This window comes from Sorex fumeus, unplaced genomic scaffold (assembly GCF_029834395.1).
Source record: "Sorex fumeus unplaced genomic scaffold, SorFum_2.1 ptg000070l, whole genome shotgun sequence".
Classification (NCBI taxonomy): domain Eukaryota; kingdom Metazoa; phylum Chordata; class Mammalia; order Eulipotyphla; family Soricidae; genus Sorex; species Sorex fumeus.
The window spans coordinates 6,024,566-6,045,078 of NW_026606127.1; the positions used below are offsets into that span (position 1 = coordinate 6,024,566).

A 20,513-nucleotide genomic window follows, 5' to 3' on the forward strand; every position below is an offset into this window, starting at 1 on the left:
CTTCTCAATGTTTAATAAATGAGCACCAAAATCCAATAAAATATCTTTAATGTAGGAAAACTCAGAATTCACAAATATGACAAAAATGTGTAATTAGACATGTGAGACTTGATTTTTCTATGTCCTCTTAGGATCTAAAAACAGAAGTTGACTATTATCAAAATACTCTCATATTAGGAAGAAAAAATCTCATGAAATAACATTTGTAAAGATGACAAGCAGCTTTAACCTGGAACCTACTTACCACACAAATGAATCAATTCTCCTGATTCAAGTTAGAATAAACCATTTTTTAAAAATTTTAACAGGCTGACTGTACGTGTACTTAAAAACCAGAACGTAATAAAAACATTGAAGATTTATTGTCTTCAAACCCCCTAGATAACCACTATTAGCTATATATGGGAAGCATCATCTCTAAAGCGTGTTTATATTCCAAATTGTCAAGTACGAAGTACTGTGTTCTAAGAGATAATAAGGAAAAAAGCCAGCAAGGATGGCTTTCTGATAAACTGCTTTTCCTACTGGTACTCTAATCAAGGCATAGTATACTTTCTAGTCCTGGCATTTATTGAAGTAAATTGCTTTGACTTGTTCTCAGTGTATTTATCTCAGCATATTTAATATATATTCTTTCTTTTTTGATTTTAAATCTTTGGTTCTCTTCAACATTCTGTCCAAACGTTTTCCCCTTCCTTGATAATCGCCGTCCATATTCTTTCTTTCTTTCTTTCCTATTTTATTCTCCCTCATATCGTCTTGGTTCTATTGGTCAATGTTTGAAGAAAGTGATCCCAAACTTTCTTACCTTTGAGGGCTTGCCTCTCTACCGCTCAGCACTCCACATTTTCCCCATGCCCCATATTTTCTTATTACCTGGTTTAAATAGAAAACTCAAAGATAAATGATTATTACTGTGTAATAGCACTATATTTAAACTACTGAAGTATAAATACAAGTGGAGAGACCATTACAGAGAAAACATGCTAGTATATATTAACAGTTTTCCACAGCATCTACATTTTGTGTTTCTGTCAAAATACTGTCTCTGATTTATATTTTTTCATTGGATATTATGTAAAATTCTCTATTAAAAACAAAAAGAAACACAGAGAATCAAAACTCATACATATATATGTGTATTTGAGCTTGTAAATATTTCTAAAATATAATGTAATCAATGAGGAAAAGCACTTTGTATATGAGAGAACGAAAACCAATGTCAAAAATCACACAGCAAATGTCCAAGTCAAGCTAAAATGAGGCTTATAAAATTCTACTTGAATACTTTCTTTCATTACTACATGTTGTTTTTACTTGACTGCTAAGTTTAGGGAGGATATATCTAATAAAAAGCGTTGAAATGTATTATTCTTTACCTGCCATGGTCAGAGAAGAGGAAATACCGATGAAAGGTAGACGAGAAGAGGAGACGGTACGAGAGTACGTCTGAACACTGAAGCGGCTTAAGACCGAAAGTGTTCAGTACAGATGACTGCTCACTGGTGATTCGTCATTGGTCACTCGTCACTTGCCATGATGATTCAAATTTGTTTACAAACAACTACATGGGACCCCCAAGATTCTACCAGTTGGTGGTTGGTTTGGTGGGAGAATGATGTCATAAAGTAGGCAGTTGAAAGGTAGAGGCTAGCCAATCAGGAGGTCAGAATCCCAAGAAGAAGACCGGATTGGATAGAGAGCGGGGTAGAATGAAGCAGGCTAGGGAGATGGAATCCTACAAGACGGTTATAACAGTTTCACCTTCGTCAGACTCTTGTGTTAGAAAAATGCTCCCATGATACTCAAGAGCTTAGCTATTTCATTAACACATCAAGAAAATTACGAAATAATCCTTTATATTGCACTGTTAAAGAAACAACATTTGGTATTACTAGTATATTTTATATAACGTTTAAAGCACAGCGGGTAGGGCATTTGCATTGCAGGAGGCCAATCCTGAATCCGATTCCTCTGCCCGGCAAGCTACCCAGAGTATCTTGTCCATATAGCAAAAGCTTGGCAAGCTAGCCATGACGTATTCGATAGGCCAAAACCAGTGGCAACAAGTCTCACAATTTGTTGTAAGATGTTACTGGTTCCCGCTTGAGCAAATTGATGCATCGCGGGAGCATAGTGCTACAGTGCTATGATTGAAAAAAAATGGTGGTTTCTTTCAATATGACAACATTTACTATGATAAGTTGTAGATGAATCGAGATGTGTTAAAATGTAAATATAAAGGTAAAGGTAAAGGTAAATGCCCTCCCGTTGATCGTCGATTTGCTCGAGCGGGCCCAGTAACGTCTCCATTGGAGACTTTGTTGTTACTGTGTTTGGCATATCGAATACTCTCGGTAGCTTGCCAGGCTCTCCGAGAGGGGCCGAGGAATCGAACTCGGGTCGGCCATGTTGGCCGCTTGTAAGGCGAACGCCCTACCGCTTGTAAATGCACAGGTGTCTTATTTGTACAAAACAAACAGTTGTTCTCAGTTTAAAACTGTAGAAGATAAAGAAAAACGTATGCTCATTTGTGTCAAAATTTTAGAATCTGAAAGAAAAATTTAAAATTCAAATTACGTGATCAAAAAACAAGTAAAACCAACAAATTCTGGGAATTAATATGATAGGCAATGTATGAATGTTTTTAATAAATTAGTGCTGTGAAATAAATCAGTATTTAGCTAGTAAACTTGTATAGAAAAAATAAGCATAAACCATGATCATATAATCTGTATTGAAAGAAGTGTAAATGACTAGTAAACACAAGAGCAATTTCCTTTTTAAAAATTTTTTTTGTTTCATTAGTGAAACACCATGAGGTACAGCTGTAGACTTACAAGTTGTTGTGCTTGGGTTTCAGTAATACAATGATCGGGTACCCATCCCAGCACCAGTGCCCATTCTCCACTCTAAACAATCCCAGTATCCCTCCCAACCCCCATCCCCATCCCACCCTGCCTCTTTGGTAGGGCACTCCCTTTTGTTCTGTCTCTCCCTTTGGGTGCTGTGGTCTGCAGAAGAGACATTGGGTGGCAATCCTGTTCGGGCCTTAGACTACTTTCAGCAGGCATCTCCCTTCCTGGGCAGATCTTCCCAGCACCCTTTATTGGGTGCTCCCTTCTCTATCTGCGCTGCCTTTACCCCTAGAGAATGCAGCTGGCCTCTAAGCCATGGAGTGAACAACCTGATATTTATCACAGCTGTTCTTGGTTGTTAGTCTCTTATTTTGTTACTTTATGTTACCCAGATGAATGCAACCTTTCTATGTCTGTCCCTCTCTTTCTGACTCATTTCGCTTAGCATACTATTTTCCATGTAGTACCACACAAGAGCAATTTTCAAGCTCACTAGTAGACAAAGAGCACAAATTAACATGAGAAATTAAAATTTCCCCACAAATTACAAATATTTAAAAATCAGGTAATATCTTTTCCTAAAGATGATCAATATATCCTAGATATATCAAAGAATCTAAGAAAAAGTATGCCATGAATGTATAAAATATATTCAGATAATTTATTTGATTGGACCCCAGACTTAGTATAGGGATTAAAGCAATTACCATGCACACAGTCAACCCAAATTAATGGCTGGCTCCACCAGGAATGACCCTTGAGCACAGAGTCAGAAGTCCCAAGCACCACATACTATGGCCCCAATACCCCACAAAAGCAGAAATATAATTTATCACTTATTACTATAAAATACAAATGTATTATAAAGTCCATTATAAAATGCATTATAATTTTTTAAAATGTATCACAATGTACAGATTTCTATACCACACATACCACTACTTAGACAATGTAAGTAAATACTATTAAACAACCATCTTCTTGGTCAATAGCAAACTATCTAATAATTTTGGGGGCTTTCAAAAATTATACAGGAATTAGCACCCTTAACCTCTATGTTACTCAAGTATGAGTTATATGTTTTTCTTTTCTTCCTTTTTTGTGGTGAAGGGAGCGCACCCATATGTGCTCCGGGCTCACTTTTGACTCTGTATGCAGAGATCACTTCTGGAAGGCTCAGGATTCTGGGGATTGAACTCAGATTCGCTGCATACAAACCCTCTACAAATTGCACTAACTATGTGGCCCATATGTTTCTTTTTAAATAACATTTTAATAAAACATTTTAAATAAATTTTTTAAAAAACATTTTTAATGAAATATTTCATTAAAAAGATTAATGTAGAGAAATACTCTTTTAATGATTAAAGTAAATTTAAAAATTAGAATAATACTTGGTAAAGCATAGGAACACAGCAGAAATATATGATGAAATATATGATGGTATATATCTTATTTGTAAATTTGTAACTGTAACACATTGTCCTTTTCCATTTCAAGGATGAGATGAATCCATAGAGTAGATTCGTTCACTCACAATACTATATTCTCTCCTGGATGCTTTTTAAAACTACTTGCCAATGTGCCTGTTTCTAAACTTTTTGAGCAATATAGCCCTGTTTGTTATTGTTAGATCTTTCTCTTGTTTTATTTTTACTTTATGTTCCAATCTTAATAGTATCACCATCTACTCAGTCAACCTAGCTAAACCCTAAGGTTTCTTCCACTTTCTCCTGCACAAGTTTCTGCTTTCTGACAAAAGGGAGGACCTCGAAATGCTGACATAAATCTAATAACCAGGGCCGCAGGAGATAGTGTAGTGCTTATAGCACTTGTCTCACATGCTCTCAATTTGACTCCCAGCACCACCTGATTGCCAGAGTATCAAAGACTGTATAGCCTCAGAGGACCCCAAGCACCATGGACACGTTTTCTGAGAATTGCCTGTGGGGCCCCCACACCTCCTGAGCATTGCTTTAGAGACTCTCTCAGCAACCAAAAAATATATAATGTCAGAGAAACATGTACTTGTCTTAAATAGGGACCCTCACTTTTGGTGAGTTTCACAAGGAAATATTGCATGAAAACGTAAATCAAAGATCAGGGGAGACAGTGTAAATCATGTGAGTACAGATCATATATTTGGTGAAATGTGTTAAGATTCAGATGCCCTAGTCTTCGCACCAGGGATATTCCTTCAAAAACACCCCCATTTTACTGGAAGGGTGCTAGAACATTATATGACTGAAACTCAATTATGAGCAACCTTGTAACTGTGTATCTCTTGGTGATTCTAATTATTAAAGTAATTTTTTTAAATGCACCCATCAAAGTTACCTTTTTACCACTAAATGGGAAAGATACTTTCTAATACTTACCTCACCAAAAGCTCAACAGAGTGTGACGATTGCCAAAAAATGTCCTCCCTTGCATTTTTGTCATGATACTTATTAATACTTAACTCTTCGTTTTTTTCCCTCTTCTCATGCCAAATCTTTAGTCTCCCTTGCAAGCTCCTCAAACATTATCCATTCAACATTGTTGCTCTTTGCCACTGCTTCTCTTGACTTCTTGTCCATGAACTGATTCTGAAACATAACATACCTGAAATTACAGTACTCATGCCAGAGACAAGCATTGATGTATCTTTCGGTTTAGCATTCTTCAAGCTATTGGCACACAGGTGAGTAACATTTTTTTTTCCTACTGAGAACACAAAAATAGATATGCTGGTTTTCAAAGTTCTATCAATAGTCTGAGCTACCAATTAAGGATATATATTTTTAAATTTTTATTGAATATCTGTGAGATAGACCATTACAAACTATTCATAATTTGCTTCCTGTCATACAACGATCCAACATGCTTCTCTCCACTAGTGTAAATTTCCCACCACCAATGTCCCTGGTTCCCTACAACATCCCCCAACACCCTACCCCACCCCCAGCCTGTCTCTATGGCAGGCTCTTTAAATTCGTTCTCTCTCCTTTTAATTTTGTGCATTATTGTTCTCATACAGGTACTAAGAGGTCATCATGTTTGTTCAAGGAATTTAGTATTTTTATTGGGGGTGTCACATCCGGCGATGCTCAGGAGTTATTCCTGGCTCTGCACTCAGGAATTACTCCTGGCGGAGCTCAGGGAACCATATGGGATGCTGATATTCGAAACCGGGTCTGCCGCATGTAAGGCAAACATCCTACCCACTGTGCTATCGCTTCAGCCCTGGAATTGAGTATTTTTATCAGGAAGGTAAGGCTGGAGTTGCTTTGAGGTATGGACATGACTGCTGCGGCTTCCATAAGTACAGGGCAGTGAGGGTGGGCTGCCCATCCTGACTCAGAGAAAGCCTAGAGATTTCAGTCACAAAACCCGCATATCCGAAATTTCAGCTGTTATATTTCAGTGAAATCCATCCTGAGTCAATGTAAAGAGACTAGGGCATGGTGGAGATTTTGGTTTGTGGGAGCAAGTGGCTGCCCTGAGTTCTGGTTGCGTGGGCAACAAACTAACCTGTCTCCCTCCGATTTACCCTAGTATGTTCTGCCCTGTGCAGGTCCAAGGTTAACTGTGACTTTTGATCTCTTTCAAGATTTATTTATGGGTCACTTATGCAAGACCAATACATTAGCTTGTATAGCTGAGCCAGGGGTGGTTTGTGAACATGACTCCCACATATCTTTTGGGAGTTTAATTTCTTGGGAAACTTAGTCCTAAGGTGTTGGGATCCAGCCAGAGGCACAGTGGAAATCTGGGGTTATCAGGCAGCATGATGGCACCATTAGACTGTAGATGCACTCACCTCGAGGGTGCAGGTTGACTTCCTGGAGGCACTGCACCCCCAGACTAACAAATATTCATTGAATTAATGAAAGAATAATCAACATTTTCAAAATATGTCACTTTATTGCATTTTAGAAGGGTAACTTCTAACAGGGAAATCACTTTCATGGTATAATCAAGACCTCCGGTTCATTCTTAACATATTTAATAAAAGCTACACATTTTGGAAATTCATACAAAGAAATTCTTTATATTATCTGTCTTCATAATCTACTTGTAAATTACTCAGATATCACCGTTTATACCACTGTTCTTAGCATAGAAATTTACAGATAGAAAATGTTTAGTAAAAATTCATTTTGGGGGCTGGAGCAATAAACAGGGTGTAGGACGTTTGCGTTGCACGCAACCAAACTAAGTTCGATTCCCAGCATCCCATACGGTCCCTCGAGTACCGCCAGGAGTAATTCCTGAGTGCATGAACCAGGAATAACTCCTGAGCATCGCAGGGTGTGACCCAAAAAGAAAAAAATTCATTTTGGCACTTCTGTTGAATATAGTACTGGAAGTACTTGCAATAGGAGTTATATAAAAAAAGATATTAAGGGCAGTCATGTAGGAAAAGTAGAAATCAGGCTCTCACTATTCACAGAAGATGTGATACTATATTTAGAGTATTCTAAAACCTCTACCAAAAAACTCCTAGAAACAATAGACTTATATGGTAAAGTTGCAGGCTATAAAATCAATACCCAAAAGTCTATGGCTTTTCTATATGCAAATAATGAGAGAGAAGAAAGTGACATGAAGAAAGCAACCCATTCACAGTCATGCCTCAGAAAATCAAGTATCTCAGAATCACCTCAACTAAGGAAGTGAAGGACCTATACAACAGAAAATAAGAGGACACGAAGAAATGGAAACATATCTCCTGCTTATGTATTGAGAGAATTAACATTGTCAAAATGACAATACTCCCCAAAGCATTGTACAAATTCAATGTGATCCCTATAAAGATACCCATAATATGCTTCAAAGAAGTTTATCAATCACTCCTGAAATTCATATGGAACAACAAACGCCCACGAATAGCTAAAGCAATTCTTGGAACAAAGACGATGGGAGGCCTCACCTTCCCCAACCTCAAACTCTACTACAAAGCGATAATAATTAAAACAGCATGGTACTGGAACAAAGGCAGAGCCGCCGACCAATGGAACATCATTGAATATACTGACACACACCTTCAAATATATGTTCATCTAATCTTTGATAAGGGAGCAATAAATGTGAAGTGGAGCAAGAAAGACTTCTTTAACAAACGGTGCTGGAAAAACTGGACAGCGACATGCAATAAAATGGGCTCAAACCTCTACCTAACAGCAAGCACAAAAGTCAGATGAAAATGGGTCAAAGACCTCAACATCAGAACAGAATTCATCAGGTACATTGAAGACAAGGTGGGCAAAACCCTCCACGACATTGAAGCTAAAGGTATCTTCAAAGATAACATGCCACTGGCCAAAAAAGTGAAAACAGAGATGAACAAAGGAGACTATCTTAAATTAAGTAGCTTCTGCACCTCAAAAGAAACAGTGACCAGAATACAAAGACAATCTACAGAATGGGAAAGGATATTCACCCAATGCCTATGTAATAAGGGGTTGATATCAATGATATACAAGGCTCTGGTTGAACTCTACAAGAAGAAATCATGCAACCCCATCAGAAAATGGGATGATGAAATGAACAGTAACTTTCTCAAAGAAGATACCAAATGGCCAAAAGGCACATGAAAAATGCTCTTCATCACTAATCATCAGGGAAATGCAGGTACAACGAACAAAGAGATATCACGTCACACCACTGAAACTGACCCACATCCAAAAGAACAAAAGCTACCGGTGTTGCCGTGGATGTGGGGAAAAAGGGACTCTCCTTCACTGCTGGTGGAAATGCGGACAGGTTCAGCCGTTTTGGAAAACAGTATGAACGGTTCTCCGAATACTAGAAATTGAGCTCCCATTTGACCCAGCAATATCACTCCTGGAAATATAGCCTGGAGAGGCAAAAAAGTACAGCCGAAATGACATATGCACTTGTATGTTCATTGCTGCACTGTTCACAATAGCCAAAATCTGGGGAAAAAAAACCCTAGTGCCCAAGAACAGATGACTTGTTAATGACACTTTGTTTCATCTACACAGTGGGATTCTATGCAACTGTTAGAAAATAAGAAGTCATGAAATTTGCATAAAGTGGATCAACATAGTAAGTGAAATGAGTCAGAAAGATATGGACAGACATCGAAAGATTGTACTCATCTGTGGAATATAAAGTAACAGAATAAGAGACTAATACCCAAGAATAGAGTGATAAGGACTAGGAGGTTTGCTCCAGGCCTTGGAAGCCGACATCACATGCTGGGGGGAAAGGCAGCTCAGATAGAGGCCAGAACACCAACTAAAGGGTATTTGGAGGACCCGCTCTGGGTGGGAGATGCATGCCAAAAGTAGGCCATAGAGCCATTCTTTCTGCCCCACCAAGATCACGATTTGACCCCCACAAGAGGCTATCCGGCACGACCACAGCACCAGAGGCACGTGGATCCAATTCGGAACCCAGAGGCTTTTGGCAGAAAAGTGACTAAACTATGCATTAAGCTACGGCACCATTCTCCCTCAGGTGGGAAAGGGTATTTGTCGCTTCTGCCTTTCTCCCCCCTGGCGGCACGATGCCCACCACCTCAGAGATTATTGGACAGCCAGGTATGAGCTAGGGTGACAGGGCAACTACGGCCTCGTGGGATTGGGGGTGAGGGGTAAAACCAGCCCATTCGTCCTGCCAGCCAAGACCATGAGTTGCCCACCACGAGTGGCTCTCTGGCATGCCATGGCCCCAGAGAACAAAAGAGAATGCCCTGCCACAAAGGCATGTTTGGGGGCATGGTGGGAGGAATACTGGTATCATGCACCAGTTACATCTCCATTCGTCCTAGCCCTGAGATTTTAGCAAGTGCCACATTGGAGGTTTTTTCACGGTCAGGGAAATGAGATACTTCATTGTTACTGGGTTTTGGCATATAGAACACACCACGGGTAACTTGCCAGTCTCTGCCATGTAGGCAAGATACGCTTGGTAACCTGCCATGTTCTCCGAGAAAGAGAACTGGACAATATGAGTTGTTATCTTATCAACAAGATCCAGTATCTGGATCTTGGCCATTGATGGGATTACATGGCTCCAGAGGCAGTCCGTGGGTGTAACACTTAGCTACTGGAAGATGGGGGATCTGGATGGAGGAGGCCCATTCTTGGTCCGAGCAGTCTTGAATATCTCAGCCCCGTGTCCCGCACACCTGGGTTCCTCTGCCAGTTCCTTCATGCATGAGGCTCCTTCAAGTGTGGTGAGAGTGGTCTTAAGCATAACTATGGCTGGTTGCAGAGATCTTCAGCTGCCAGGTCTCTGCTCGGGGTGGTGAGGGAAACTCAACCCACCCCCTCCAAGGGGCCCCAGTGAGGAAAGCCAGGTGCGGCATCAGGAGACTGCCATTTCAGAGATATTTGGACTTAAATTTTGATCGAAAAGTACACATCATTCAAACAGTTGTATGTGCTTAGTAATAAAATATTACACACATGTTCAATCACCTAAGAAAGCTCATTCTGCTCAGAGAACTAGATTTTTAATTACAGGTCTGTTTTGCCCATGTGGAATGACTGAGAATCACTATGAGTAGATATAAAACTCACTATACACACAAAGATGCACACAGGTTACTTTGAGTCATCTGTGTTGTTAATGTGTCTGGGCCATTAAATTACATTGAGACCCTTTTTCTGTCCTTTACTGGAGCCTCATGAGTCTCACCTTCCCTTCAAGTTGAACTTGTAATAAAGTGGAATGAAATCATCAATATGCTTCTCACCTCTTCCTTCAGGAGAAAAATCCTACTTACTTTCAAGGTGGTCAAGGTGCGGACAACGTCATCCACCGTTTTCTGGAGATGTACACGGGACCGAGGTGAGAATAGCAAAAGGCTCCAGTTTAATTTTCTTAATGAAGATTTCAGGGAAGAGCATTAAACAACACTGATTCTCCATCTTCCAAAAGGATTATTTTGCAAAACTGATGCCCTGGGTATGGTAAAAGATAATATGGTAAAAACCATACTTTTCCTTCTGGGACATTAATGTTCTAAATTTATCACTTCAAGCTGCTTTGAAATACCTTCCTAGATTGGGAATCACTGTCTGCCATAGGAGTGAGTAAGGACAACACTCAAAGAAATCAGAAGAGAAAAATAGGGGGAAAAAATCAGCTCTTATACTCAGTTTGGCAACACATATACTAAAATTGAAATGATATAGAGATTAGCATGATGCTTACACAGAGATGACAGGCCAACTTGTAAAGTGTTCCATATTTTTGTTGCATTAAGAATTAACAGGGCTACTTTAAGCTAAGACAAGCCCCACAAGTACTCCAAATTTCGACATAAAGATAGCAAAAATCCCCATCACAATGATCTCTCTCAATGTCAATGGACTAAATGCACCAATTCAGAGGCACAGGATGGCAGGATGAAATAGAAAATTGAACCCAACATTCTGCTGCCTGGAAGAAACACATCTGAATAATCAAAGCAACCATGGGCTCAAAGTCAAAGGCTAGAAAATGATTCTTCAAGAAAAGAACACCTCCAAAAAGCTGCAGTGGCAATACTAGTATCAGACCACATGGACTTCAGGCTAAAGGTTATAAGAGACAGTGAAGGTCATTTCTTAATGATCATGGGATCTGTACATCAGAAAGAACTCACCCTCCTCAATGTATATGCTCCTAATGACAGATCAGCAAAATACGTAAAAACAACTTCTAATAGACTTAAAGAAAAACATTGATAGCAACACAATGCTAGATGGAGATTTCAACAGTACTTTCTCACTTCTCAATAGATCAAACAGACAAAAACTTGGCAAGAAAATATTTTATTTGAGGGAAGTAATAAACAACCATTGGTGTAGAGACGAAATCAAAGAGGAAATAAAAAGATTCCAGAAAAAATGACAACGAGGAACTACCAGAACTTGTGGGACAGAGCAAAAGCAGTTCTAAGAGGAAAGTTTATAGCTCCGCCAGAATTCAACTGGAAGAAAGAAAGGGCCTACAAAAATAACTTACAGCTCAAGATTTTGGAAAATGACCAAGAAAAGGAGTCCAAACTAGCCAGGAGGAAATAAATAATAAAACCTGGAGAAGAAATCAATGAGATATAATCCCAAAATACAATTCAGAAGACCAACAAAAGCAAGACATGGTTCTTTGAGAAAATAAATAAGATCAATAAACTACTAGCAAGACTCACAAAGAAGAAAAGAGAAAGAATCCTAATAAACCGAATCAGAAATGCAAAGGGGGACATCATAAAAGAAACTACAAAATCCATAGGATCATCAGAGATTATTTTGAGAATATTTAAAGCAGGAAATGAGAGAATCTTGAATAAATTGATAAATTACTGGATTCCAATTACCTCCCAAGGCTGAACCAAGAATATTTTGAAAACTCGAACCCATCACTACAAGGAAATTGAAATGATAATCAAAAGTATCCCCAAAAACAGGAGCCCAGGCCCAAATGGATTCACTAATGAAGTATTTCAAACCTTTCAAGAGGACCTACTGCCAACATTTTTTAAGATTTTCCAGGAAATTGAAGAAACAGAAATACTCCCAAACAATTTCTATGAGAAAAGATCACCCTGATATTCAAATCAGACAGAGAAACCACAAAAAAGAAAATTACAGACCTATTTCTTTGATAAATACAGATGCAAAGATCCTCAAGATTATACCAGCAAAGAGAAATCAGAAACTCAACAAAAGGTCACACTCTATGACCAAGTAGGTTTATCTTGGGGATGCAAGGATGGCTTAACATTCTCAAGTCAATCAACAGAATACACCATCTCAATAAAATAAAGATAAAAATCATATGATAATATCAATAGATGTAGATAAAGCATTTGATGAGATCCAGCACCCATTCATGATGAAAAACTCTCAACAAAATGGGAGTCGAAAGTACTTTCCTCCATCTAGTCAAAGCAAACTACTACAAACCCACACCAAGCATTATTCTCAACGGGGAAAAACAAAGGCTTGGAGAAAAATCAATGAGCTAGATTCCCAAAATACAATCAGGCACAAAACAAGTTACCCACTCTCACCACTCCTATTCAACATAGTACTTGAAGTATTTGCCATATGATTTTGGTAAGAAAAAGATATCAAGGGCATCTAGATAAAAAAAGAAAGAACTCAAGCTTTTACTATTTGGAGATGACATGATAGTATTCTTAGAAAATCCCCAAAAATCTACCAAAAAGCTCCTGGGAAGAATAGATTTGTTTACTAAAGTAGCATATTACAAAATCAATATCCAATCGTCCATGGCTTTCCCAAATACTATTAATGAAAGAGAAAAAAGAGATAGGCGAAAAACAAACCCATTCACAATAACCTCAGAAAATCAAGTATACTAGAATCAACTAAAAAGGTTAAGGACCTATACCAAAAACACTCTACAAAACACTACTTCATGAAATAAAAGAGGATATGAGGAAATGGAATCACATCCCATGTTCATTGATTGAGAGGATTAACACTGTCAAAATGGCAATACACCCCAAAGCGCTATAAATATTTAATGCACTTTCTATAAGGATACCCATAACATTTTTCAAAGAAATCGATTAAACCCTCTTGAAACTCATACACAACAATAAACTCCCATGATGAGCTAAAGCAATCTTTGGTAAAAAGAAGAAGGGAACACCTTCCCCAACTTCAAACCCTACTAGAAAGTCGTAGTAATCAAATTAGCATGATATTCAGATAAAGAGAGTCCTCAGGTCAATGGAATATAGTCAAATATCCTGACGCTGGCCCTCAGATTATTATTACCTAATGTATCATAAAGGCTCAATAAATATGAAGTTGAGCAAGGAAGTCTCTTCAACAAGTGCTGCTGGGAAAACTGGTCAGCAACATGCAAAAAAAGTTTAACTCAGACCTCTTTATAGTGCCAGGCACAAAGTCAGATCAAATGAATTAGAGACCTCAATATCATACCTGAGTTCTTAAGATATATGGAGAAAAATGTGGGAAGAGCCCTCCATGACATTAAAGCTAAGGGAAACTTCTAGAATGATACACCACTGACCAAGGAAGAGGAAGTGAAGATAACCAAATGAGACTACATTAAACCAAGAAGTTTCTGCAACTCAGAAAAAATGGTGACCATGATAAAAAGACAGCCCTCATAATGGGGGAAAATTATTTATGCAATACCCATACAATTAACCCCTTATTGTATATAACCCAAGATATATATGGCACTGGTAGAACTTTATGAGAAAAAGACATCCAACCCCACCAAAACATGAGGAGAAGAAACGAACAGAAACTTCCTCAAAGAATAAATACACCCAAAAGGAGAGAGAGAACACAGGGGATTGCCCTGCCACAGAGACGGGGGGATGGGGGGATGGGGGTGGGAGGGATATTATCCATGGTGGTGGAAAATGGGCACTGGTGGAGGGATGGGTATCTGATCATTGTATAATTGAAACCAAAGCACAAAAAATTGTAAATCTACAACTTTAAAAAAAATAAAATAAAATAAAGGGGGAAAAAAAAAAAAGCAAAAAAAAAAAAAAAAAAAAAAAAGAATAAATACAAATGACCAAAAAACAGAGGTAAAATTTTCTACATCACGAATCATCAGGGAGATACAAATCCAAACAGCAATGAGATATCTCACACCACAGAGATTGACACACATCAAAAAGAACAAGAGCAACCAATGTCAGCATGGAAGTGGGGAGAAAGGGTCTCTTCTTCACTGTTGGTGGGGATGCCGATTGGTTCAGCCTTTTCGGAAAACGATATGGGTATTTCTCAGAAAGCTACAAATTGAGCTTCCATGAATCCAGCAATACCACTTTGGCAATATACTCCCAGGCCCCAAAACACACAGCAGAAATGCTATCTGCACTTCTATGTTCATTGCAGCACTATTCACAATAGTGAGAATCTGCAAACAACTTGTATGCCCAAGAATTCTCAATGATTAGTTAGAGAAACTATGGTATATCTAAACAATGGAATACTATGCAGCTGTTAGTGAAAATGAAGTTATAAAGTATGCTTATAAATGGATGTACATGAAGAGTATCATGCTGAGTGTGATGAGTCAGAAGGAGACAGACAGATATAGGATTACATTCATTTGTGGGATATGAAAAAACATAACTTTAGATTAATACCTTAGGACAGTAGAAATAAGGGCCAGGATGATTGGTCCACTGTTAGAAGCCTACCTTATGGGCTGGGGGAGATGGCAGTTGGGATCGAGAAGAGACCACTATGACAAAGATAGTTGGAAATGATGATGCTGGAAAAGAACTGTGAAGTGAAAATAGGTAAAGGAAGAAACATGGTAACCTATCAGTTGCTGTGTTGTAAACCATGATGCCTGAAAAGGGAGAGATCGGTAGATAGGTAGATAGGTAGAAGAAAGGGAGAGACAGGGGGCGGGGGTGAGGAGAGAGAGAGGGAGTGAAAGGATTTCAGGGGGAAAACTGGGGACACTGTAGGTGGGAAATGTTCACTGATGGAGCAATGGGTCTTGGAACACTGTATGACTGAAACCTACTCATGAACAGCTTTGTATCTCTTTATGTCCCAGTGATTCAGTCAATCACTCAATGGTGATTCAGTCAACCAGTCATGGTGATTCAGTCAATCACTCAATCAATCAATAAGTAAATAAATAAAAATCAACTCTTTGGGCCCAACCATACCTAGAGGGTACTCCAGCTTTATAGGTACATGAATCAAGTATCTTCTTAGTTTAAAATGAGTGTGGTATGAGTTTGTCACTTTCAAACATAAGAATTCTGATTAATCACCATGGAATGTTTGTTTAATATAATGTTTTCTGAATAATTTTTATGAGACAAGATCTGTGAATAAAACCTTCAAGTGAAGAAAACGACATTCAATTATTTCTGTCACTTATTCATTTATTCAATTATTATTATCGAGAATAGGATTCAGGTGAGAAAACAAGAAATATTTTACTTATAGCATGAACCTCTAATGTCTGGACTGCAAATTTCTAACATCTTTAGAATGGCTATAATATAGCTAGTTCTGCTTGAGAAATAATTGACTTCTGTCCAATATTCTGAATTTTGCCTTATTGTGTGGCCTGAATAAGTACTTCTATGAATAGAAATTATTAATTATCATTAGAACCCACTTGAATGTTAACAATAGTGTGATTTATATTTTAATCTAATTACTTTTTCTAAAAGAGATAAATTTGGATGTGGCAGATTGAATTGAATTGAATTGAATTGAATTGAATTGAGTCCTGAAGAGGTCAGGGAGTAAATGAAAATTATAAGAAGAATTTGATGAATTGGAGGAGGGGAAGGGCTTAAAGGCCAACATATTTCACCACCTGAATTTAATAAAATTTATTTATTACATTCTCATAATGAATGACAGCATCACTTGGTACAGTAGTTCAGGTGAAATATAGGATTTTTCTAAGAAAACACACACACGGATACATGCACACACACTCATTATCTTTCTCTCTCTCTCTCTCTCTCTCTCTCTCTTTCTTACTCACACATGCATGCATGAATTCTTATAAACTCAACATTCTCACACAATAGCACTCATAAACACACACACTTATAATCTCTTCCCATCTTTCCACCCTCCCCTGCAGTCCACACCACCCCTGATCCCTATCTCCAGCTACTTAAATACATGCTACCCATCTACAGTTTTCATCCAAGCAATTCCTAAAGAAACAACAAAAGTGTTCATGTGTGTACAGATTTACTCATTTTATTTTGCCTCTTTTATATACCTTAGGCATTCAACATTTTAAAAACGCAATCCTGTTTATTATAGAATATACCACTGCCACTACAAGCTACTAAGAGAAAAATAAATTATCAAAGAAGCTACACAACAGTCCTCAATTTTCTTGTTTGGTATCAATTAACCTCTAACAAGTTTTATAATAGGTTGGGTCCAAAATGCTGCTGCGTGTCAGTATTTCCTGGGGCACTATCTTGAGAATCCAAGTATGGAAACCCTTGCTCATAGCATTGTCACTCCCGGTGTGGGTGTGGGCAGCAGCATTGATGGTACCTGACCACTTTTTTTTTATGCATTGCCTCACTTTTTATTCTTTTAATGCTTATTACTGAAACACCATGAGGTACAGTTGTAGACTTACAAATTTTTGTGCTTGGGTTTCAGTTATACAATGATCCAGTACCCATCCCTCAATCAGTGCCCATTCTCTGTCATTTATATATTTTTTTAATTTTTGTTAGTGAAACACCATGATGTATAGTTATAGATTTACAAATTTCTGTGCTTGGGTTTCAATTGTACAATGATCAAATACCCATCCCTCCACCAGTGCCCATTTTCCACCACCACGGGTCCCAGTGTCCCTCCCACCCCCTATCCCCCCATCCCACCATGCCTTTGTGGCAGGGCATTCCCTTTTGTTCTCTCTCTCCTTTTGGGTGTTGTGGTTTGCAAAAGAGGCATTGACTGGCAATCATGTTGGTCTATACTCTACTTTCAGAATGCTTCTCCAATCCTGGGAGGATCCTCCAAACACCCTTTATTTGGTGCTCCTTACTCTATATGAGTTCCCTTTCCCCCTAGAATGTGTGGCTGGATTCCAAACCATGGAGCAAAACTCCTGGTATTAATCTCACTGGCCACTTTTTGAATGAAAGCTAGTGTCTCTGGTTCCATGCCAAACAATTTAAACAAGCATCTGCAATAAAGGTTCCCCACTTATTTTGTGAAATGAGAGTCTTTCTTAAGAGCCTTTCAGACTGGAGTGATAGCTCACTGGAACGACTGTGGACTTTGCCTGTAAAAGAAGCAGACTCATTTCCTGGCACAACATAGAGCAACACTGGAAGAGACCCTTGAGCCAAAGCAGCACCTGAACATGACTGGATGTGTCCCCAAAGAACCAATAATCATCAGAACATCTAGTTAGAGTAACCGTCAACAAAATAGTGCCTCTTTTCTCCATTCATAATACTCAAAGTTCTGACTGCAATATCATTAAGAATACTAAATAGTTCCTGTAAATTTTATTCTTCTTCACATATATTTACTCTAAAATAATTTATATTTCGTTTTAAACTACAGGTAAAAAAGTAAAATTATAACTTTTATAAAAAATTAAAAATAACGCCTATACATAGCCAGGTAAGACTCAAAAAATAAAAAAGCAAGCAAGCAAGCAAGAAAGAAAGAAAGAAATTAAAACTTAAAAACAATGTTGTTTCCAGTGCTAAGGATCAATCACAGATCATCATACAATGGAAGGCAAATTCTGAATCACTGAGTTATAACCCTGTTCTTAAATATTTACAAAGGTCTTATTTGATGTCTCATTACATTTTCTCTTTTTATTAAAAAATGCTTTTTGTAGTAGACCTGATTGCCACCTTACCTCCTACTTCATGACCTTTGCTTCTCTTGTATATTTTAAGATGCATATTATATTTTAATATAAATAAATATATATAAATAATTATAAAATATTGTATATTTTAATATATATCTTGTATATTATAAGACCCAGTTGTCACCTTATCCTTCCTAAATCCATGCTTTCCTTTGACAGACTTTCCAAGATCATGTATGGCTTGCTTTAACTTGGCATAAATGGAAACCTTATTTTCTGTATGCTCTCACGCTAGAGGTGATGATGTTTTTGATCCTGGAGAAGTCTTTTCTGGGGAGTTTTCTGGCTGTTTCTACTTGACTTCAAAATATCTAAAGGTAAGTCATCATCTTTTTTTTGTGTGTTTTTGGGTCACACCTGGCGATGCACAGGGGATACTCCTGGCTCTGCACTCAGGAATTACTCCTCACGGTGCTTGGGGGGACCATACAGGATGCTGGGAATCTATCCTGGGTAGGCCATGTGCAAGGCAAATGCCCTACCTGCTGTACTATAGCTCCAGCTCCCCCCCCCATCCCCATAATTCATCATCTTGAGGGCCTCAGATTTTTACCTTTGATTTAGAAACTTCATCTTTACATTGACACAGTAAATTGATACCACAAAACCATTGAATGGCATGCTATAATGGTAGCAGCCATGAGCAAACATTGATAACCCATAAATTGGCATGAATGAATTCTGTCTCAGAGGCTTCACTTCTGAGGATCCCTGTCTGTTACGTATCCCAGGATCAGAATCTACATCAGGCCATGAGTAGAAATTGTCCAACCAAAAGCTAGCCTTCCACTGGGATCAGAATCCTTGATCCATCTAACTTGTAATTTTTCTTTCATGACTTGTTGACCTTGTTTCAGTTGGAGACATCCAGAGCATCAACACAGCTTCCCAGTAGTTTCCACAGGAAATCCAAATACCTAAGAATGTTATCATTTCTTACGCCACTGTTAAAGATTTTTTTGGAATCCCACGGTAAGATACTATCATTAATGTTATACTATTACTGTTCTCCATAGTCCAGATCTCCCGAAAGAACTCTCTACCCTTCTCACTCCAAGTGCAGACTCCCGTTTAAGATATCCTGAGCATACTTCTAATAGTGTCACTCAGGTTCTCCCCTAAAGTGCACAAGTTAAGTTCATACCACTCCAAGTTCTTTTTCCTAAACTACCAGAGTCGGCTTGGTCCTCAAATTTGTGTTCTCCCTTGAAGAAATACCGTGCTTCCTTTCTCCATGTCTCTCTTTGCTTGCCTTGTTAAACGAGTGTTCTCTCTTGAACATATATTCCATTCCACCCTACACCTGTTTCACAAGTTTCTAAGTGTTTTTCAATAAAATCTATTTTGCTTCACTAAACTAAATATTTTAAAGCACCAGAGCAATGTTAAAACCAATATTTGTATCTTTTAAACCACAAATTTTGAAAATGAAAGGTGGTAAAGCAATGGAATACTACTCAGTTGTATGAAGTGAAATCTTCTTATTATTTGATAAAAATGGATAACATGAGGATATTATGGTTAGTGACATAAATCAGGCAGAGAAAGATAGGCATCATACAAGTTCATGCATATGTAGCATATGGAGAAAACAAATTAAAAGAATAAAATGGGACAGACAAAAGTCTAAATCATTATTTATATTCTATGATTTATAATTCAATTAATTATGGTTTGTCATACACATAATTCCAACATGACACTCCTCATTCTCTCAAAAAATAACCACTCCCTCTCCCCCAAACCCCCAGAATCCCTCCCTCCCAATCCCCTGACTCAATTGTGTGGATCAGTTCTCCCCTTACATTGCCCTTGAACCTTTGTTGCTACTTTGCTGTGTGTCTTTACATCCCATATATGAGAAAAATCTCTCTGTATCTGTTCCTTTCCTTAAGGATAACTTTACATGCATGATATCCTCTAGTTTCATCCAATGTTGAAAATTGCATAGTTTTGATCTTTTCAAAGCAATAAAAACAAACTATAGCACTATAAGACTATTTAGTTACCAGGAGGAAAGGTGTAATCAAAGTGGAAAAATTGAACAATGGTGAATGACAGAGTAGGCCTTTCAGTGGTGAGTGTAATGTGATACATGCATGTTGATTCTGCATAATCCTAAAATTTAAGCAGTTCTATAAAGTAATTATACATAACAAAAAGTATTTAAATAATTGACATTTATCTATGATTTTGACATATCTATTGTGTCAAACTATCAGAAATAAAAATAAAGTGAGATAGAGATATGGTGTATCACTATACTTTTAAATAAGA

General features: G+C 38.0%; 1 pseudogene; it reads left to right on the forward strand.

Moving 5' to 3' along the window:
- Positions 1-10,974: 10,974 nt before the first annotated feature.
- On the forward strand, positions 10,975-11,071 carry LOC130037167 (uncharacterized; annotated as a pseudogene).
- The last annotated feature ends 9,442 nt before the right edge of the window (positions 11,072-20,513 follow it).